Below are 21,672 nucleotides of genomic sequence, written 5' to 3'. Positions count from 1 at the left end.
AACCCTGCCACAACCAGATTCTGCTCCCTGGAGTGTACCCCAACAAACTTTTCTTTAATTAATCTTTAACTCCTCCTGTGTGTTTTTTCCTCACTTAAAACCATAGATCTGGGGCTGGGAAGGTGGTTCAGTGGTAGAGTGCTTGCCTTGCATGCATGAGGCCCTGGGTTCAATTCCTCAGCACTACATAAGCAAAAAGAAAAAAAAGCCGGAAGTGGTGCTGTGGCTCAAGTGGTAGAGCGCTAGCCTTGAGCTGAATCGCTGAGGGACAGCACCCAGGCCCACAGTTCAGTCGTGGACCCAAAAAAAAAAAAAAAAACAAAAACAAAAAAAACCCCCCAAAAACCATTTATCTGGTGCGGAACCCAGGAAGATGGTACTGCTTCACTTTGCTCCAAGGCGATCAACTGGCACTGCCCCTTCTCAGCCTCTCTCTTCCCTTGCTCCTCTCTTGAGACCTCCTCAGGAACACAGAACCTGCTGAGCTTACTTTGGGCTAAATAGCCACCTGAAAAGACCTCATGGCCTTTGCCTCTGTAAGCTGTGCATATGTTGTGGATGGCCACCTAGTGGCTTGGGATATCATTGGCTATCTCTGTAAACCCACCTGAAGCCTCTACCTCTCTCTCTTTCTCTCCCTCTCTCCTTTGTCTGACCCAGGACCTCAGCCTGGCCTTCTGTGCACCCACCACCTTTGAATTGGGTAAGTCCCTACCCTTTGTCTCAGGGTGTCCTGTCTTGCTTTCCAGGAACTCAGCTCCCCGAAAGTCAGGACAGCTCATGCTGGAGTCTCTATCCCCCTCACCCCACCCCCCGCCCTGGTCTTTGGTCTTGGTGCTGAGAATGATCATTGACATTTCGTCTTCTCTGTCACTCCTGTTTTTGGTAACTCTTTGACTTACACAAGGATGCCTTCTTCAGCCTTAGTTTTACCCTGGTGCCTGGGCACCATGAGAAACCAAAATTCCAAACCAGACCCACACACTCCTTTGGGTTTCTTATTGGGTAACCTTAAACCTCTAGGCCGAAGACCTGATCTTAGACCGAGGAAATTAATTCTCTTCTGTAACTGGGAATGGCTTATGTACCAGCTCGATAACCTCCCTGGCCTCAATTTCTATGAGCAACTGGTAAAGTGGACTGAAATTCCTTTCATCCAGGGATTCTTCTACTTATGCTCCCATCCCTCTCCCTTTGTTTCTCCTGCCCCCTATTCTCAACTCTTGCTCATGTAGCAAGATCCCTCCAAAACTCTCTCCCTCTTTCTTCCTCTCCTGACCCTCTTGACTCTGTTTTCTGTGGCCCATCCACCACCCGATGCGCCATCTGACCCCACTGGGCCAAGGGTCTAATATTCTCATCTGGCATGATCTCCCTGTTATACTTTCTACTGCTCTTACTACGGAGGAGCATGAGGCAGTTGGTCAGGCCTGTGTCAAAGGTTCATGAGAACGAGATTCACCTTAGAGATACAAACATGCCCGTGGGAACTGAGGCAGTCCCCAGCCAGGACCCTTATTGGCAAAATCAGATAGATACAGCTGAGGGTTGCAATGGCTTACGTAGACATAAAATGATTCAGTGCCTTTTGGCTGGATTATAGGCAGCCTCCCATAAGGTGATGAACTTTGTCAAATTGTGGAAAATTACTCAACTATGGGATGAGAACCCTGCTGCCTTTCTAGCTAGACATCTAGCCCTGACTAAGTACACCCACATGGATCCCACCTCTCCGCCTTGGGCCAGCTTTTTGGCCTCTCATTTTATTTCTCAGTCAGCCCCAGACATAAAGAAAACACTTTAAAAGGCTGATGATGGCCCTCAAACACCAATGTGTGACCTGGTGAACATGGCCTTTAAAGTATTCCATGCCCATAAGGAACAGGAAAAGACTGATAGGGAAGCCCACTCTCACCAAAAGGCAGCCTACCAAGCCCAAGCTCTGGTCACTGCCCTGAAGCCATGTACAACGCATGGCTCTGGAGAAAAGCACCAACCACCTGGATCCTGCTTCAAATGCGGCCAGGAAGGGCACTGAGCAAGGCGATGCCCTAAACCTGGTCCTCCTCAGACACCATGTCCACTGTGTGATCAGAAGGGACACTGGAAGCCTGACTGCCCCTCTACGCCTAGCCACGGGGGTACAGTCCTTCCCTCCCCTGACTTGCCGCCTTTGGTCTTGGGCCTGGCTGCTGAAGACTGAGGATGCCGTGCTTCGCTGTCCCCGATCACCCTCCTCCAGCCTAGGGTAACGATCCAGGTAGCGGGAAAGGCCATTTCCTTTTTGGACAATGATAAGGGGGCTACCTATTTGGTCCTCCCTTCCTACTCGGGCCCCCCAATTCTTTCACAGGTCTCAGTTATGGGAGTTGAGGGACTTCCCTCCCAGCCACCAGCGAAGGGCCCTCTTACTTGCCTGATATATGCAATGGAGGTACTAAGAGGAATGAGACCCAGCCCTGCTCTTAGCCTTAAAATCTAGCCACCCAAGCGGTGCAGAGGCAGTTCTGAAATTACCCAGTTCCACAAGCCAAAGAAAAAAATTGTAGCCACAAAGCAGCCCAAGAAATTGTAAAGAGGGTAGTAGAGAAAGCCTTGGGAATGGAATTCAAGGAATTGTAAAGAGGGTAGTTAAGAAATTCTTGGGAAAGGAATTGGGGGAAAATTTGGTTTCCTCTGGATAAGAAAGTACTTGAAAAGGAAGGGACTCCTGGTGTCAACTAACCTTATAACACCCCTATTTTGCCTATCTGCAAACCGGGTGGCTCCTACCAATTAGTACAGGACCTTCATCTCATTAATGAGGCTGTGGTGCCCATACATTACACCCAGTAGTTCCCATGCCATCTACCTGCTTTTTCCATATTTCCCCTTCTATGACTCATTTTTCTGTATTGGATCTTAAGGATGCTTTCTTTACCATACCCTTGGACCTGGCATGTTGGATTCTGTTTGTCTTCACATGGGAGGATCCAAACACCTCTCAGACAAATCAGCTGACCCGGACCGTGCCTCCCCAGGGTTTTCAAGGCAGTCCCCATTTTATTTTTACAGGTCGCAGATTTGATCGCTCAGTATTCCCTGTCAGGATACATTCTTCTCTAGTAGAAGGGTGGCATTGGGCTGGGAAGGTGGCTCAGTGGTAGAGTGCTTGCCTCCCGTGCATGAGGCCCTGTGTTCGATTCCTCAGTACCACATAAACAGAAAAGGCTGGAAGTGGTGCTGTGGCTCAAGTGGTAGAGTATTAGCCTTGAACTGAAGAACTGAGGGACAGTGCCCAGGTTCAGTGTTCAAGCCCCACAACTGACCAGAAAAAAAGTAGGGGGAGTAGCACAGATTTAGAACAGGCATGGATTTTTGTGGGAAATAAGTGGCCTTGCCTCTGGCCCAGGCTACAAACCCTCATCCAGCAGGTTCATTCCTTACTGCATATTGAGCCCAAAGGATTTTTTTTAAAGACCCTCTTTTATCACCCTCAGCTTTCCAGAATAGGTGAGTCTGCCGCTCAGGCACGTTTTTACATACTCCACCACCACCCCTCAAAGGGGACTTTAGGCAAACCTTTACAACCCATCAAATGTGGGGCTAGTTACCTGGCCAAGACTGGCACGTTGATTTCACCCATATGCCACCCACAAAAGGATGCGGTACCTTTTTGCCCTGGCAGACACCTTCACAGGGTGGGGTGAGGCCTCTTCAATTCCAAAAGAGACAGCAGGAGTTGTAACCCCAGTTTTACTTTCAGAAATTATTCCTTGCTTTGGCCTCCCCTCCTCCCTCTAATCTGATAATGGCCCAGCCTTTATTTCCTAAGTGGTTCAACAGGTTTCTTGGACCCTAAGACATAGCCTGGTCTCAACTCAGGAATTTTCAGATAAACTCCAGGTGGCCATGGAATCCACCTCAGTATCTCTAGCCTCACTCCAGCACCAGCTTCCCTCCCTGGCACAGGTTGCTCTTCAAAAGTGCCAAGACGGAGACCTCATAATGGCTGAAAAAGGTGGGACCTGCCTATTCTTGCAGGAACAATGAATATTGTTATTACATTAATGAGTCAGGTTTGGTAGAACAAAGTATTGAGGCCCTAAATAAGCTAAAAGAGGAGTTCAAACAGCAATCCAGGGGTCTATTCTGGACTGGTTCCATAGCCCCCATTACTTTTAATTTGTCTTTTCTTCAGGCCCATTAATTTTAATTTGCCTTTTCTTTTTACTTGCCCCATGCATCTTGTGGTTCATCCAGAGCCACATTCAAGAAATGACCAGAGGGACAGTTAATCAGCTTCTTCTTCTCCACCCAAACACTCACCAGCCAACTACCCCTCCGGCATCCTAGATAACTGGCATACAGCCCCACGACGCCCCTGTCCAGCAGGAAGTAGCCAGATGACTATCGTCGCCCTATTACCAAACCAAAAATGCCAGAATGTCAGGCCACTGGAGGGTAGCGGCAGCCAAGAAAAGCCAAACCACTTCTGTATACACCACCTGTCCCAATCCTCTTTGGGGGCATGGGCCTGAAACTGCTCAAACTTGCAAAACAAGTTCAGTGCTAAAAGTTCCTGCTGATCCTGGCCATAGAAACCCTGCTACAATGAGACTCTGTGCCACCTCTCTGATCCTGAAGGGAATTGGCCCGGGAGCATACCCAATTGTTCACCTTTACGTTCTCCTGCGTGTTCTTTCCTCACCTTCATGAAAGCTTACAAAATCTCTCATCATGTCCACTGAGTTGTTAGATTTTCCTCCTTGCAGTATCTAGCCAGACCCACAGAGAAATAACTGTACAAGTAGGTGTTGGTCAATTCTTACCAGTTACAGGTAAGCGCTACTCATTATTTCTGTGGGTCTCCTGTGCTTTAATAGGAAATCAAAGGGGGGTTTGTGGCAAAGATTTGTTGGCCAGCCAGGGCAGAAAAATTCCTCTGAGACTCCACTTCCCAACTAACCAGCAAAGAGCCAAGCCAGAGGCATGGCTCAAGAGACTCTAATGTCTAACCAGCCAAAGGCTGGAGGTGGCACTGTGACTCAAAATGGAAGAGCGCTAGCCTCGAGCAGAAGTGCTCAGGGACAGCTTCCAGGCCTTGAGTTCAAAGCCTGTGAATGCCAACTGGGACAAGCTATCCCAGCAAAAGCACCGAGACCCCTGGGACTCTGCCAGTCCACAAAATAAGGGACTATGGAGAAGAGGGAGAGGAGATGATGTTGCATCAGCCACTTTGTGTCTAGCATTCAAAATTTACTGGGAGGGGGCTGGGAAGATGGCTCAGTGGTAGAGCGCTTGCCTTGCATGCCTGAGGCCCTGGGTTCGATTCCTCAGCACCACATAAGCAAAATGAAAAAAAAAAAAAAAAAGCCAGAAGTGGCACTGTGGCTCAAGTGGTAGAGCGCTAGCCTTGAGCTGAAGAGCTGAGGGACAGCGCCCAGGCCCAGAGTTCAGGCCCCATGACTGGACCCCAAAATTAACTGGGAGCCGGGAGACAGACTTGCCCGTCTCACATCCATACCTGTCTACCTTCTAACTGGACAGGAACTTATATTCTTTCCTTTGTTACCTTTTGTGTGCTAATTTTTTGCCCAGCCCCTGCCTCATGAAACTTCTTTCAGACTTCATCTCAGTATTATCATCAAGGGACAGCTGCTACCTGCTGCCTTCTTCCAGAAAGGACCACATCTCTGCCTTTTGCCCCAATGTCGATACCCCCTTTCCAGCAGGAAGTAGCCAGAGAGAATCTGTGCCCTGTTTCATCATTATCAAAAGGCTGGAATGTAAGGTTTGCCCTGGGAAGGGGAGAAAGGCTCCTCCCTCCTCTTGGCTAAGTCTCTGCCCAGTGCCTGTGTCATCTACGTAACTGACGCACCTGGAGGTCACATCCTGGGCTGAACCTGCCCCCCTCCAAACTCCCCATGGGACCATGGGAGGGTCCCAGGCTCTGAGATCGTATCTGCATCCACTATGGCCTCACCTCTCCCCTCCGTACTTAAATCCAGGTTAGACCTCAGCTGGCCCCTTCTTTAGGCCAGGTGGTCTTCACCTTGCATGGCCGGTGGCAAGCACTTCTCTAAACTAAACTTCTCTTCCTGTCTGAAAGCACATGGTGTTCTCTTTGATGGCGACCTACTTAAACCTCCCTATGAGTATACAGAGGTTTCAGAACAGGTACTTCAAGTGTGAGGTGCTCTGAAGTCTCAGCTAGAGCAACATTCTACATGATACCTTTGAGTGGATGAGGCAGAGGACGGGCCTGGTTCTCACCAAGCACTGGCACCATCTGTGGGAGTCTGTGCTGCAGATTCATCTTGCCTGGCGTGTCTTGATGAAAAACATTAACATCATCGGAGCCAGGAGATAGCTGTCTTGCAGAATCTGTGTTGGTTTCAGTTGGTTCCTTAGTCTCAGCAAACAGCTGAGATGGAGCAGAGGACCCTACAAAGTCAAAATAGCCCTTCTTAGATGAAAGTTCAGGTGGGATCTGTAAAGAGGATGAATACAGCCTTACTTACCTCCATCAGGATTTGATCTAGGGTAGAACTGATCCTGGGCCCAGTGTAGAATTGGCCTGGCCTGAAACAGCAGACACATCTGCAAAAGAAGAAATGCATATTTTACAACAAAGCTATGGGTTAGGGACATTGTGGGCAAAAGGGACATTGTAGGCAATAGGGATATGGTATGCCAAGTCACTACTAAAAACATGGGAATAAAACACTATAGTAGGTTCTAACCTGGGGTAGGTTTTTATCTAAGGGCCCTGAGTTTCCTGCCCCACCCACTTTATGACATGTTTGCTTATGGCACTGACAGCTTTGTTCATAAAACAGAAAGGCTTAGGCTTGTATCTGCCAGGGACTGGATCTTCTCTTCCTGAGAGCAGGGACCACTTCTTCCTATAGGGCCCCTGCTCCACAGCTAGGCAGGCTTTGGCTGCAGACCTGGATATCCCCAGAAGGCAGCCAGCAGCTCATGTTTCAGGGGCAAAGCAGACCTTCCCAAGTAAAATACCTCTGGAGTTACGTAAAAAGCAAGTGCAATTCTGGGAGCTTTAAGTCCTTTTCTTCCATGCTAAAATCTGAGATTTTCTTCCTTCCCATGGTAGTAGGCTTCCAGAAAAGAATGAGCCGGTTTGGGTGGTGAGCCTGAGAATACACATTATGATTTGATACCACGGTGTTGCCATTTCCTCTGAAGTTTCATCACCTTGTTCCATGGTTGGTAATCCACCATTCAGCTAGCTGGGTTTACTATAGAATCAGTGATGACTCTAAAATATCTACAGGTACAGGTCAGGCAGTGGGGCAGGGCATTCAGTCAGTCAAGGTTTGATTCTGAGACAAGCCCCTGACGTGAACCTGGGAAAAACATCCCTATTTCACCTTGTTTGAACACAGCCTTAAACTAGTCATGGCACTTTCCAACTGTACCAAGTAATATATACAATGGAATTTTCCTTAAAGCAAAAAATTCATTTCATTTTACACAAGGACACCATGGCACATTAGAGATGATAAAGAATCTAGAAGAAATGATTGCCTTGTCTGTACTGCTGTGTATACTGAGGATTTTGTGCTTATTCTACTTGTTTAGTTGGTGCTGTATAACTCCAGCCACATTTCTTTTTTTAATTTTTTATTGTAAAAATATTGTACAGAGGGCTCGGAAGGTGGCTCAGTGGTAGAGTACTTGCCTTGCATGTGGGAGGCCCTAGATTCGATTCCTCAGCACCACATAAGCAAAAAGCAAAAAGCTGGAAGTGGTGCTGTGGCTCAAGTGGTGGTAGAGCACTAGCCTTGAGCTGAAGAGCTGAGGGACAGCGCCCAGGCCCGGAGTTCTGGCCCCATGACTGGACCCCAAAAAAAAAAAATATTGTACAGAGGGGTTACAGTTACATGAGTAGTGTAATGTGTAGATTTCATAGCGAGCATTAGCATTTTTACCTCCTCCTTTATTTTCTTCCACCATCCCAATTTCTCCTGCCTCCCTCTAACCCAGACATTGTAAAATTCACTTTCAATATCGTGTCCTGTACATCTCTTTGTCACAATGGGTCAGCCTGCGTCCTCATTTATGCGTTCTGCAATATCCTTTCCCCTCCCCACATTACAAAAATATATACACAAGGGGCAGAACACCAGCATCAAATCCAGTGAAAACAGGGGTTATACCATGGGAGAAGAACATACAATAGAAACAAAAGAATCACATAGTGTATTGTAAGTACATGAAAAACACTTGCAAGAAAGAGAGAAAAGAAAACTCTTCTGTTCCCATCTTGGGGTACATTTTGCTTAACATCTCATATGGTCATACTTTGCTAGTTATTTTGGAGATTGTAACAGTGGGGGCGGGGGAAGGAATCCACCACAGAGAGTAAAGTGGGGGACAGGGAGCTTTATTAGAGTGCTGAGAACTGACTGGCTTGGGACACAGCACAGTCTCCAGAGCTGTAACTGTGACCCTGAACCAGCAATAGGGCTTAGTTTATGAAGGCACTCACTGCAAAGCAAGTGGGGGTTGTACATTTCAGAAACATAATGACATATGCCCCTACATCACTGAAGCCTGGGATTGTTACAAAGTTACAAGAGAATGATTACAATAATAGCTACAGGAGGAGGATATGCAATGAGCAAAGCATATACACCCTTGAGGCAGGAGGCAATCAGTCACTGGGTGGGATGCACAAGTGCACAGCAGGTGCCTTTCTAATTAGGCAGGGTATAAGATAGTATGTTTTAAGGTCTCCTTTAAGGCCTCTCTCTTTTTAGTCAAAGGTCAATTTCCTGGCTTAGTTTTCTCACACAGTGTAGGGCTTTAACTGTCTAGGAGAGCCTTGCCCCCTACAGAGATGGATTTGGAGACTGGATTCAAAGTAGCTAGGAGTGATTGTTTTTTGGAGGGTGTTGTGTTTAAACTTCTCATGGAGAAGTGGCATTGTTTTTTCCAATTGGTACAGAAAGATACTGGAGAGCAGGGCCCTGCACCCAGTGGAAGGGCAGGATGGGGAGGTATAGCCCTGTACTGAGATCAAATGTAACCTTGGGCTTGGCCTGGGAGAGTGGTCAGAAAACCCTGTGCCCAGAGGTTGGGGGGGAGGGGGGGGGAGCTAGAAACAGGCCAAGTCTTTGAGGAAAGTTTAACCCACTGACCTGGACTGTGATCCTCCCTACCTTTGACTTCATAGTAACTGGGATTACAAATTGGGACCACTGTACCCAGCTACGTAATTCATTTTTTTTAATTTGTCGGTCGTGGGGCCTGAACGCTGGGCCTGGACACTGTCCCTCAGCTATACAGCTCAAGGCTAGCACTCTACCACTTGAGCCACAGCACCACTTCTGGCTTTTTCTGCTTTTGTGGTGCTGAGGAATCAAACCCAGGGCCTCATGCATGCAAGGCAAGCACTCTACCACTGACTCAACTTCCCAGCAGCCTGTAAGTCATTTCTTGTAAAGACAGCTGCAATAAAGAGAAATTCAACAAACTGGGTTGAGCAATAAGCATATTTTTAAAATATTTTCAGACAAACTATTACCAATACACTTTCAGAGGTACTGAGAAGCTCCATTGTATTAAAAGAAGACAGTCTTGGCTAACATATTCATAATCCCAACCAGCTAAGCCTAGCTCCTTCACATGGAACCTAAGTCTCAAAGCTGTCCTTTCTTAAATGTTCTATACATTTTTTCTGGCTGTTTTTCTTCATCATATTACTTGTCTTTTTATATATAGTAGGTGTGACTTCACTTAGTCCCAGGAATGAAAGAAAAACAAATGGCTTAAATGAGAGTGACATTAAAAGGAATGGTTAACCTTCAAGGATCCCAAAACACCTCCTTAGAGACTTCTCAGCCGCTCCCAACAGCTTGTCTCTACTGCCTGAATTTTGAACCTGGGTAAAGAATAACAGGCAGGCCTTTATGCCATCCAGTTGCTGCCTAACTGATGAGTCATGGTATTTCAGTTGGAAAAAATGACAAAGTTATCTTCTGATTCAGAAAGGCAGCTGGTCATTCAGACATGTGAGTGCTGAGTAAACATTACCTCTTTCCATCTGAAGAAAGTTCGATTTTTGGGTAAGTGTTGTGGAAGGGTTCGTGGGGGAATGTGGCAATAATAAGGCCTCTGAAGCAACAGCTTCTAGCTCATGATTCTTGGGCTCCAATGATATCCCATGGCCAAAAGCCTCTCCTGCAGGTCCAATGTTCCAGACAAACCCTTAAGCTCTACAGTTACCCTCCTTCCGTTACCTACAAGGCCTGGTCCCTGAGGCTTAGACCTCAACAATCCAAGAGCCTGGGTCCTTTAGGGCTTATTATTAACTGACTGTCTGAGCAGAACTGTGAGGCTGGGAAACCCTGAGTATCTTCTTTCTTCTATTGTTCCTTCCTTTCCTATCTCCCCCATATTCTTGTCCATAGGCCATACTACAAATAAATGAAAACAAGAATTGCATGACTCATTTACCATTACATTCTCATTACTTGGAACAGTGCTTGGCACACAGTAATACTAAAAAACAAAACTTGTTGAATGACTTGATTATACACATGCAGGCACAGGGAAAGGACATCATTTCACAGATTGGGAGACTGAAGTGTACCATTCTGATGTGGTGGAGCTACTGTGATACTACTGCCTTTAAACCAAGCAGTGAATCAAGTTATCAATAAGCTGTGAGCTAGACAGAAGACAGAACCCAAATGGAAGGATCGTACTAAAGGTAGAACTGCATTCAGCTTTCAACCGAAAGAGTATCAACAATGGATTCTTTAAAATTGCATTGTAACCAAAGGGCAAGAGTAGAGTCTCCATAACTTTAGAGCAGTAGGTTTTTTTTAAAAAACCTATTTTGTTATAAATATTTGAGACCACCAAATATAATAGCAATATAACAGGCATGTATCTAATCAGCATGTTGAAAGAATTACTAATATATTACATATCCTCATATGTTGCTATACTGAAATATTATTCTGTATTTCATGTTCATTATTTCCACACATTGATTTATATGTGATTTACTTTTCTAAAAATTATTTCATTATCATGTGTATATGTAGACTTTTTATATTTTATATAATATTTGAGAAATTCATCTAGAGGGGCTGGGAAGGTGGCTCAGTGGTAGAGCACTTGCCTTGCATGCTCGAGGCCCTGGGTTCAATTCCTCAGTACCACATAAGAAAAAAGCTGGAAGTGGCACTGTGGCTCAAGTGGTAGAGTGCTAGCCTTAAGCTGAAGAGCTGAGGGACTGCGCCCAGGCCCAGAGTTCAGGCCCCACGACCGGACCCCCCCCCCCCAAAAAAAAAGAAATTCATCTAGATTGATAGATGCAGCTACTTAATTTACTTTTCACTGTAGCATAATATTTTACTTATCACTATATCATGATGTGTTCCTTCCCATTTTGATAGGCATTGGAATATTTAGGTTTTTTTCTTTATACCAGACAATCCATTTATGGAAATTACTAAATGTATCTCGTTTGCATACATATGTGAGTTTCTCTAAGATGCTTTACTAACATTTTAATTACAGAATGCTAGGATTTGAATGTTTGTGTCCCCTATAGTTTCTCTATTTTTGTGCCAGTCCTGGTGCTTGAACTCAGGGACTGGGTGCTGTTCCTGAGCTTCTTTACCCAAGGCTGGTATGCTACCACTTGAGCCACAGCTCCACTCCAGCTTTTGGTGGTTATTGGAAGTGAATCTCAAGGACTTTCCTGCCCAGGCTGGGTTTGAATTGCAATAGAAGTGGGAAATTTTGGGAAGTCATGAGGACTCTGCCCTCAAGGATGAACTAGTCCCCTTATGAAAGAGCTGCATGAAGCTAGGTAGGCCTTCTTTGTTACCTTTCCACCTTTTCATCATATAAAAACACGGTGTTCATCTTAAGAGGATCTGGAATTCAAGGTGCCATTTTGAAAGCAGAGATTGAGTATTGCCAGACCTTAAACCTGCCAGTGCCTCCATCTTAGACTTCTCAGCCTCCATAACTGTGAACACAATACTTATATGACTTACAAACTCCTCAGTCTCTAGCATTTTGTTATTCAAGCAAGAAAAGATTAAAACACAAAGTAAGATTCTGATTTGATTACAAAGATTAAAACACTAGGTAAGAGTCTGATTGGATTTGGTTGGCACCAATTATGTCACCATCAACAAGAGTTATGGGGCAGTAGTTTTAGTACTTTGCTTTTCAGGGTCCCAAGAAGGACCTTCAAACATTAGGAGGGCTGCTCATGTAGTTTACACCCTGAGTTCAATCCCCAGTAGTAAAAACAAACAATATCAGTTTGGGTTGTGGGTGTAGCTCAAGGGTAAACACCTGCCTAGAAGGGCTCTGAGTTCAAAAGGACTGAAGAGGCTAGTCAAGTGTTTTACCACTGGAGCCAAGCCTCCAGCTCACTGAGGAAGAAAACAAAAGCTACAGGACTCTAAACTTCTTGTATTTTGTGGTCAGAGCATCTATAATTTATTTACAATAATTGGAAAGCTTCATCAGATTTTCTTTAGGAAAAAAACCAAACAAGTTTTACTGCTTTAAAAACTGTCAAAGCCAGGTGCCAGTGGCTCATGCCCATAATCTTCTCTACTCAGAAAGCTGAGATCTGAGAATTGAGGTTCAAAGCCAGCTGAGCATGAAAGTCCATGCAACTGTTATCTCCAATTAACCACCAAAAAGCTGGAAATGGAGCTGTGGCTAAAGTGCAAGAGTGCTAGCCTTGAGCAAGAAAAGCTCACGGGTCCAGGACAACTTCAAGCTACACACACACACACACACACACACACACACACACACACAGTTGAAAAGCCAGGATAACTCCAAGCTACACACACACACACACACACACACACACACACACACACACACACACAGAGTTGAAAAGCCAGGACAACTCCAAGCTACACACACACACACACACACAGACACACACACAGAGTTGAAAAGCCAGGACAACTCCAAGCTACACACACACATACAGACACACAGACACACAGAGCTGAAAAGCCAGGACAACTTCAAGCTACACACACAGACACCAGACAGACACACACAGACACACACACACAGAGTTGAAAAGCCAGGACAACTCCCAGCTACACACACACACACACACACACACACACACACACACACACACACACACACAGAGTTGAAAAGCCTGGGTTGGCACATTTCTGCATTCCCACCATTCAGAGAAGTGAAGGCAGTAGGACCTGAGATGAGAACTCAAGGCCAGCCTGGGCTACACAGAGAAGCACTAAAAGCAACCCAAACCTCAAATCAAACCAGTAACCAAAATACTTGTTTAAAAACCTCAATACTTTAAAAATAAATCCTGCAGGCATTGGTGGCTCACACCTGAAATCCTAGCTACTCAGGGCCTGAGATCTCAGGATTGCGTTCAAAGCCAGCCCAGGCAGGAAAATCCTGAGTCTCTCATCTCCAATTAATCACAAGAAAACTGCAAGTGGCACTGTGGTTCAAAGTGTCTCAAAGCACTGGCTTTGAGCTGAAGAGCTCAGGAAGAGCATCCAGGCCCAGAGTTCAAGTCCCCATACTACAACAACAACAACAACAAAGTACTTAACCATTTCCTTTAGAAATGAATGGACCTGGGCTGGGAAGGTGGCTCAGTGGTAGACCGTTGCCTTGCATGCCTGAGGCCCTGGGTTCGATTCCTCAGCACCACATACGCAAAAAGAAAAAAAGCCAGAAGTGACACTGTGGCTCAAGTGGTAGAGCACTAGCCTTGAGCTGAAGAGCTTAGGGACAGCGCCCAGGCCCAGAGTTCAGGCCCCACGACCGGACCCAAAAAAAAAAAAAAAAAAAAAAAGAAATGAATGAACCTAGCCTCTGGTGGCTCACATCTGTAATCCTAGCTACTTAGGAGGCTGAGATCTGAGGATCAGGGTTCAAAGCCAGCCTAGGCAGAAAACTCCGTGAGACTCTCATCGCCAACAAACCACTAGAAAACCGGAAGTAGTGGTGTAGCTCAAGCAGTAGAGCACTTGCCTTGAGCTGAAGCGCAAAGACAGCGCTCAGTCCTAGAATTCAAGTCCCAGGACTGACAAAAACAAAAAAAGAAAAAAGAAATGAATAAACCATTCCTTTAGAAATGAATCAAATGAAAACTTCCTTTAACACCTAGTAGCAATAAAACTGGCAGACTAAACCATAATTTTGCCCCTATTAGTGAAGCATAATTTTGGTAGTGTTAGGGGCTAAATTATAGTTTCCAAAAATGTGTATACTGGAAGCCTAATATTAGAATGTGACTATTTCCGGAGACAGCATCTTTCAAGAGGTCATTAAATTAGAATGAGGTCTCTAACATGGTTAATGTGCTGATATGAAGGTGAAATTTGAACACACAGGAAAAGTATGTGGAGACAAAGGGAGAAGACAGACATCTACAAACTAAGATGAAAGATCCTCAGTATGCTGACACCTTGTCTCAGACTTCTAACCACAGAACCATGGAAGATATATTTCTGTTATTTGAGCCACCCAATTGGTGCTACTTTGTTATGGCAAGCCTAGCAAAGTAATGCAGGAATGAGGAGTTACTAATCAGTCAATCCCTTGATGTAGATGTTTGAAGATCATCCAGGAAGAGGTGTATCAGCTTGGAGGATAGTGCACCCTTTCCTTCCCATTTCTCTGATACAGAATTCTCTCTCTTTTCCCCAAAGTCTCCTCGTGTATTTTCTTTTTTTTGTACTTAGTAACTTTATTTTCAATTAAATGCTCATGCACTCACAAACACACACCCTATGATGAGGTGGCTCTTCAAATTCTTTAAATTAAAGAGGCACCAATACCCATACATTTGTGTATTAGAAGTCTCATATAAGCATCAATAAAACAGAAACCTCATTTGCAATGACAATGCAAAGGAGGAAAAAAATTTTTTAAAAAAGCAACCTTAGCCACTATGAAGAGTGTACTATAAAATACAGATGTGTTGGCTAAGTTGAGATCCAGAGATTGCTAATAAAAGATTTATTGGTTTCGTATAATCCCATGGCCTTTGTTCACAAATGGTAATGGACATGGCTCATAAAGGAGCTTAAGACACCATTCTGAAAGTTTCCAATGTTACATTATTAGTCTAACTTGGCTTTCTCATTGCCTCTTCCTGGGAGAGACAAGAAGAAACCAATAGCATTACCCTGCATGCCAACGTGCGTGCAGCATCAGTGATGATATGGTCCTAACACCACCGTGAAGGTGTTTTCTAGAATAGAAAGGACGTAATGTTGTACTCTGGCATCTTTGGTTAAGGTCTGGCCTCTTCAAATCCACCCCTCCTGTACATTTAGTCTCCTATGGAGTTTAAGTCCATGCACTTAAAGAAGGTCACAGACATAATGGTAAATTGATCAACAGTGTCAATGTTGGAAGTGGTGCTGTGGTGCTTGCCTTGAACTGAAGAGCTGAGGGACAATGCCCAGGCCCAGAGTTCAACCCCCACCAACCAAAAAAAGAAGAAGAAGAAGAAGAAAATGATGTTTTGGCTGGAAAGGTGGCTCAGTGGGAAAATGCTTGCCTTGCATGCATGAGGCCCTGGATTTGATTCCTCAGCACCACATAAGCAGAAGAAGCCAGAAGTGGCGCTATGGCTCAAGTAGTAGAAAATAGCCTTGAGATGAAGAGCTGAAGTACAGTGCCCAGGCCCAGAGTTCAGGCCCCACAACCAATTTAAATTTAAACCAATTTAAATTTAAACCAATAATAAAAAAAAAGGATTGTCAATGTCTTTTGGCCCTCTTCCTGCCCAGTGAGACTACAGGACCAAAAAAGCTGTAAAGTCAAATGCTTGTTAAGTAAAGCATGTTCATCCTTAGTTTCATGAGCTGCCTAGGAAACTGTTGATAAGATTCCTAACATTAGGAGAGGGATAAAGCAGAGCCTTTGTCCTTAAAAGTGGTTATAGCCAACTGTGCAAAAGGGTTTGCTACCAAAAAAATTGACTACCAGCTCTACAACTTATCAGTTTTGCTCAAACCTTGTATGAAGCTTCAATGATGTCATGTAGATGTTTGAGGTGGAAAGGGAGAATAAACTATGTATAAAGCTAATTTTGGCCTGGGGAGAAAAAGTTTTAAAAAACTGGCTCAATAATTCAAAGGAAAGACTCTCTCTCTCTCTCTCTCTCTCTCTCTCTCTCTCTCTGTCTTTATCTATCTATATATATGTATATATATATATATATTCCTACCCCCTAGACTGAGTACTGCCTGGCACTCTAATTTTTTTCCTATAGTCCAACAACTTGGTCTGAGATCTTCCTTCACTTCTTTAGGAGAAGGGGTCTTTATAATAAAGTCCCAACAGTGACACAAACATCACTGTGGGCCAGAATGAGTTCAAAGTTTTCTAAAAATCTTTATTGCTATACTTAAATGCCTGTTTTAATTCCTAAAGAACAAAATATATAGATGTTCAAAGTAAGAAGGAATCCTGTCATAGAGCAAAGTAGATATTTCGCTTGGTATTGTCTGTTCTTTTTCTCTTAGAGAGCTCAAATTCTGGATGTATCTCACATAGTCTTTCCCTTGTGGAGCTTTGTATCTAAGAGGTTGGATGAGCCCTACCTCCTGCTGATAACTTACTTCTCCTAGCCTGATGACCGCAGTACAATCAATGGCATCTCTGGGCTGAGAGTGACCCGCTGGGAGGTACAGGCTGATCATTTCACACAGACATCTCTGGACTTTGGAAGCCAGGTCCAGGTCCAGGTGGACTGGGAGCAGAGATTTAACCACATGCAGCAGCATTCAGGTATGTGGGGCAGGACAAACAAGAGGCACAGTTGCTGTGTATCGGTACTACTGCTCACACCTGTAAGCCTAGCTACTCAAGAGGCTGAGATTTGAAGATCACAGTTCAAAGCCAGCCTGTATAGGAAAGTATGAGACTCTCACAATGATTTTTGTTCCCCTGTAGTTTGTTTTGCACACCGCAATCATTCGTCTTCATGGGAGTATGTGGCTGGACTTTTCACATTTCCTCTCTTCTCTTTGCTTAGGGCAACATCTCATCACAGCAGTTGCTGACCAACTCTTTGGGATGAAGACATCATGATAAGCTGGAGGTACAAGGTATAATCTAGCATTCTGCATTACCAGCTCTGTTCCTAGTAATGGGTCTAGGGTATAAGGATGCAGTCTCTAGTGGTTGTGTTCAAAATTGGCTGTTTTCTTGACCTCGTGTTTCTTTGTAATTCCAGGAGGATCAGCAAAGTAAGAGGAACAAGAATTCAAGACCAAGCTGGTTTCCAGCAGCTCAATACCTATACTCCTAGCTACTCAGAAGGCTGAGAGCTAAAGATCAAGGTTCAAAGCTACTCAGAAGGCTGAGAGCTAAAGATCAAGGTTCAAAGCCAACCTGGGCAGACACATCTAAGAGACTCCAGCAAAAAGCCAGAAGTGGAGGTATAGTTCAGATCATGGAGCATCAGCCTTGAATGGAAAAAAATAAGACAAGAGAAGAAGCCCCAGAACTAGCATACTTAGCAAGATTCTATCCTAGCTTTTCAAGAGATGGAGAGGATTGTGGTTCAAGGCCAGCATGGGCAAAAGTTTTCAAGCCCCCATCTCAACTACTAAAAAGCTGATTGAGCTAATTGCCAGGTTTGCAGATGGTTAAGACTGAGATCACAGTTCCAGTCTAAAAAAAATATTCACAAGACCCCATCACAATAGCAAAAGTTAGATGTGGTGTTGCTCACCTGTCATCCCAGCTATGGAAGGAAACCTAAATAGGAAGATCACAGCATAGGCCAGCACCCCAGGAAGGCGAGGAAGAAGAATCAAGACCCTGCCTCAACAATAAAGCAAAAAGGGCTGGAGGTGTGGTTCAAGAAGTCTAGTTGTAGGCTTCAAGTTTTGAAGTCTCTGACTTCAAAAGCCAGTAACATAAAACAACAACATCAGGAAAAGAAAAAGGAAGCAAGAAAGGCAGGGATTGGAAAGGCCCATTGAAGGATCCTGTCTATCTGCTGCTGCCTCTGGCTTCACTTGTCTTCAGTCTTGATAGTCGGTCGGTAAGCTTAGAGGTTTCTGTGTCTCTTGCATTATTCCAAACCCACTTAGGTTTGGCACTGTATTTTTTTTTTCATAATTCTGTGTAGACAGTGATTGTAGCTCATGTTGTAGTATGGGAGTCATGTGTGTGTCAGTGTGGATAATTTGGAGCACACATTCCCTGAATAGCTGAGCTTAGGGAAGTCTGATAGATGGGAGCCAGGCAGCAGGCAGGGGGAAGCATGGTGGTGTAGGTAATGGCGGTGTGGGGTGCGTGATCAGGTTTGAAAGGATGGCAGGAGTCAGGCCATGACAGTTATTTTATACTTGGCCATGGTCAGATCAAAGTGGAGGGGCGGGGCCATAGCCATCAACAATACCACTCATGGTTTAGGGGAGACAACTGTTTATGAGACTGAAATAAAAGCACAGCTTTAGGGGAGTTGACCCCATGAGGTACTCACATTGTCCTATCTCCTAGGAGACCTCCTGTTCTTAACTGTGGGAGATGGGAAAGCTGCTGGACTCTTTTTACTGGCAGGGCTGGCTGAGGCTGTGGAAACCCTGAGGCCAAGGTAAAGCTCATAGACTTCTCTACAGGTGGGAAAGCCAGGTAGCTACTGATTAATGTAGCCTGGTTAAAGGCTCAAAGGAGGGCTGGGGTGTAGCTCAATGGCAAAGCACTTGCCTAGCAAGTGCAATGCTCTGGGTTCAATTCCTAGTACCAAAAACAGAAAAGACACAAAAAAAAAAATACAGTTAAAATTTGAAAGAAGCTGGGCAGTTGATGGCTCATGCCTCTAATCCTAGCTACTCAGGAGGCTGAGATCAGAAGATGGTGGTTCAAAGCCAGCCCAGGCAGGAAAGTCCGTGAGGCTCTTATCAATTAACCACCAGAAAACCAGAAGTGGCACTGTGGCTCAAATGGTAAAGTGCCCACTCCTGGCTGAAGAGCTCAGGGACAGAATACAGGCCCGGAGTTCAAGCCCCACAATCAACAACAACAACAAAAAGTGATACATGAATACAGACCCTTAATTATCACTAGGCAAATGAAGCAGGGCTTTTGTTGTTGTCGTTGCTTGTTTTTTGTTTTAAACATGTCTTTAAGGTAACAGCAAAGGAGAGGCACAAAGGTTTTTTTGGAAAAAATCTGGATTTTGAGACTAAATAAAGACATTGAATATGTTTATTCATGGAAAAATAAGAACTTTGTTGGGCTGCTTTAGCCTTGTTATACTGCTTCTGTTTTCCTATTTTAAATTAGATCTGGAAGTGCATGCACCATATTCTTGAACTTACGTTAGGCTCTGCAAAATAATGTTCTCATTGGAAACATTATTTTATACAAGAGAATCCTGACCAGCTACCACATGTGGCCTGTATACCAGTTTGGTCTGTGTCCTGTTTGAAAAAGAAATTTTTTTTTTTGGGTCCAGTCACGGGCCTGGGCACTGTCCCTCAGCTTTTCAGCTCAAGGCTAGCGCTCTACCACTTAAGCCACAGCCCCACTTCGGGCTTTTTTTTTTTCTGTTTATGTGGTACTGAGGAATCAAACCCAGGGCCTCATGCATGCAAGGCAAGCGCTCTACCACTGAGCCACCTTCCCAGCCCTCCTGTTTGAAATTTTAAAAAGTAGTGGGTACAGCCAGCTACTTGTGGCTCACACCTATGATCCTAGCTATTCATGAGGCTGAGATCTGAGGATCTCGGTTCAAAACCAGCCTGGTCTCCATTTAACCACCAGAAATCTGTGGCTAGCCTTAAGCAAAAGAGCTCAGGAATAGCACCCAGGCTGTTCAAGCCCAACAACCAACAACAACAACAAAAATTAGTTGGTACATTTTAGCATTAGATTTTTGTACAGAGTTCTGGCTTTTCTAAAAGGGGACAGAGAGGATGCGAAGAAGGAGAGAGGGAGATGGGGAGGCGCCTGAGTACTGGTAAGCCTGAGTCTACATTCCTCTGCGGTGGTGGCTGTGAGAGCTGAGTGGCTACCGCCCTCAGGTAGGACACAACTCCAGCTTGTACTGTCCCTACTTTTCTTGCCCCTCAGCAGCCCCTAAGTGCAGGTATACATGCAAGACGCTAAGGGTTTATCATGATTTTTTTTTTTGTGGTCCTGGGGCTTGAACTCGGCCTGGTCGCTGTCCCCTGAGCCTCTCTGTGTTCAAGATGAGCGCTCTACCCCTTGAGCTATGGTGCCACTTCTAGTTTTGTTTTTGTTTTTTTTCTGGTGATTTATTGGAGATAAGAGTCTCAGGGACTTTCCTGCCCATGCTGGCTTTGGACCGCAATCCTCAGATTTCAGCTTCCTGAGTAGCTAGGATTACAGGGGAGAGCCACCAGAGCCTTGCAGCATTTACATTTTTTTTTTAATATGAGAATACCATACAGAGGAGTTACAATTACATGGGCAAGATAACAAGTACATTTCTTTTTCTTTTTTTGGGGGGGTCCAGTCGTGGGGTCTGAACTCTGGGCCTGGGCGCTGTCCCTCAGCTCTTCAGCTCAAGGCTAGTGCTCTACCACTTGAGCCACAGCGCCACTTCCAGCTTTTTTTTTCCTGCTTATGTGGTGCTGAGGAATCGAACCCAGGGCCTCAGGCATGCAAGACAAGCGCTCTACCACTGAGCCACCTTCCCAGCCCACAAGTACATATCTTATCAAGCATTGTTGCCTCCTCTTTGTTTCTCCTTCCCATCCCTTCCCATACTCCCCCCACCTCCCCCTTACATTTTTTTCAAATCCTTTTTTTGGGGGGTGAGTTGTGGGGCTTTGAGCTCTGGGCCTGGGCACTGTCCCTGAGCTCTTCAGCTCAAGGCTAGCGCTCTACTACTTGAGCCACAGTGCCACTTCTGGTTTTCTTGGTTAATTGAAAATAAGAGTTTCACAGACTTTCCTGCCAGGGCTGGCTTTGAACTGCAATCCTCAGATCTCAGCTTTCTGAATAGCTAGGATTACAGATGTGAGCCACCAGTGCCAGGCAGGCTGTAGAAATACTTTTAAGGATTCCAGAACCCACCTGCCTGTCTTCTACTTCCTCCAGACTCCAGGAAAGGCTCAGGGATGCTGCTGGTTTACATAGATTTTCCCTCACAAACATCTCCCTGACTGTGTCTCTGATCCCCAGGGTGGCTGAGGTCTTGGAAGGCAAAGGAGCTGGGAAGAAAGGCCGCTTCCAGGGCAAGGCCACCAAGATGAGCCGGCGGGCAGAGGCATAGGCGCTTCGGCAGGATTATGTCAGCACACAGAGTGCCGAAGAGTGAGGATCAGCATGGCTGCCCTGTCCACAGGAATTTCTCAGACAGTGAAATAGTTTGACTTAAAATGGTTTTGCTACCGCCTACATTAATGGTGTAACTCTCTCACAGTGTGTGATTAGTATCTCTTTGTGAATAAAGTTTTCCAATTTGACCCCTATTAGACATAATTTACAGAGTAAGCATTATGTTGATTAAATGTGCTGATATAGACTGGGAATGTAGCTTAGTGGTAGAGTGCTTGCCTAGCATGCAAGAAAGCCCTCAATACCACATAAAGAGAAAAAGCCGGAAGTGGTGCTTGTGGCTCAAGTGGTGGAACGCTATTCTTGAGCACTAGTGCTAACATTCTACCACTTGAGCCACAGCTC

General features: G+C 45.1%; 2 long non-coding RNA genes across 2 annotated transcripts; one reads left to right on the top strand and one right to left on the bottom strand.

Annotated features, from left to right (window-relative positions):
• Positions 1-620: 620 nt before the first annotated feature.
• On the bottom strand, positions 621-21,480 carry LOC122103476. The gene is made up of 4 exons (XR_006146763.1): positions 21,411-21,480; positions 20,079-20,082; positions 9,533-9,539; positions 621-632 (listed from the first exon to the last, which is right to left on the bottom strand). It is a non-coding gene; the product is annotated as an uncharacterized LOC122103476 (long non-coding RNA).
• LOC122103474 lies at positions 17,526-21,471 on the top strand. The gene is made up of 3 exons (XR_006146762.1): positions 17,526-18,058; positions 18,520-18,613; positions 21,172-21,471. It is a non-coding gene; the product is annotated as an uncharacterized LOC122103474 (long non-coding RNA).
• Positions 21,481-21,672: the final 192 nt, after the last annotated feature.

This window comes from Dipodomys spectabilis, unplaced genomic scaffold, assembly GCF_019054845.1.
Source record: "Dipodomys spectabilis isolate Male_0828 unplaced genomic scaffold, ASM1905484v1 ptg000018l, whole genome shotgun sequence".
In the NCBI taxonomy this organism is placed as follows: domain Eukaryota; kingdom Metazoa; phylum Chordata; class Mammalia; order Rodentia; family Heteromyidae; genus Dipodomys; species Dipodomys spectabilis.
This window is presented reverse-complemented; position numbering and strand designations above follow the sequence as displayed.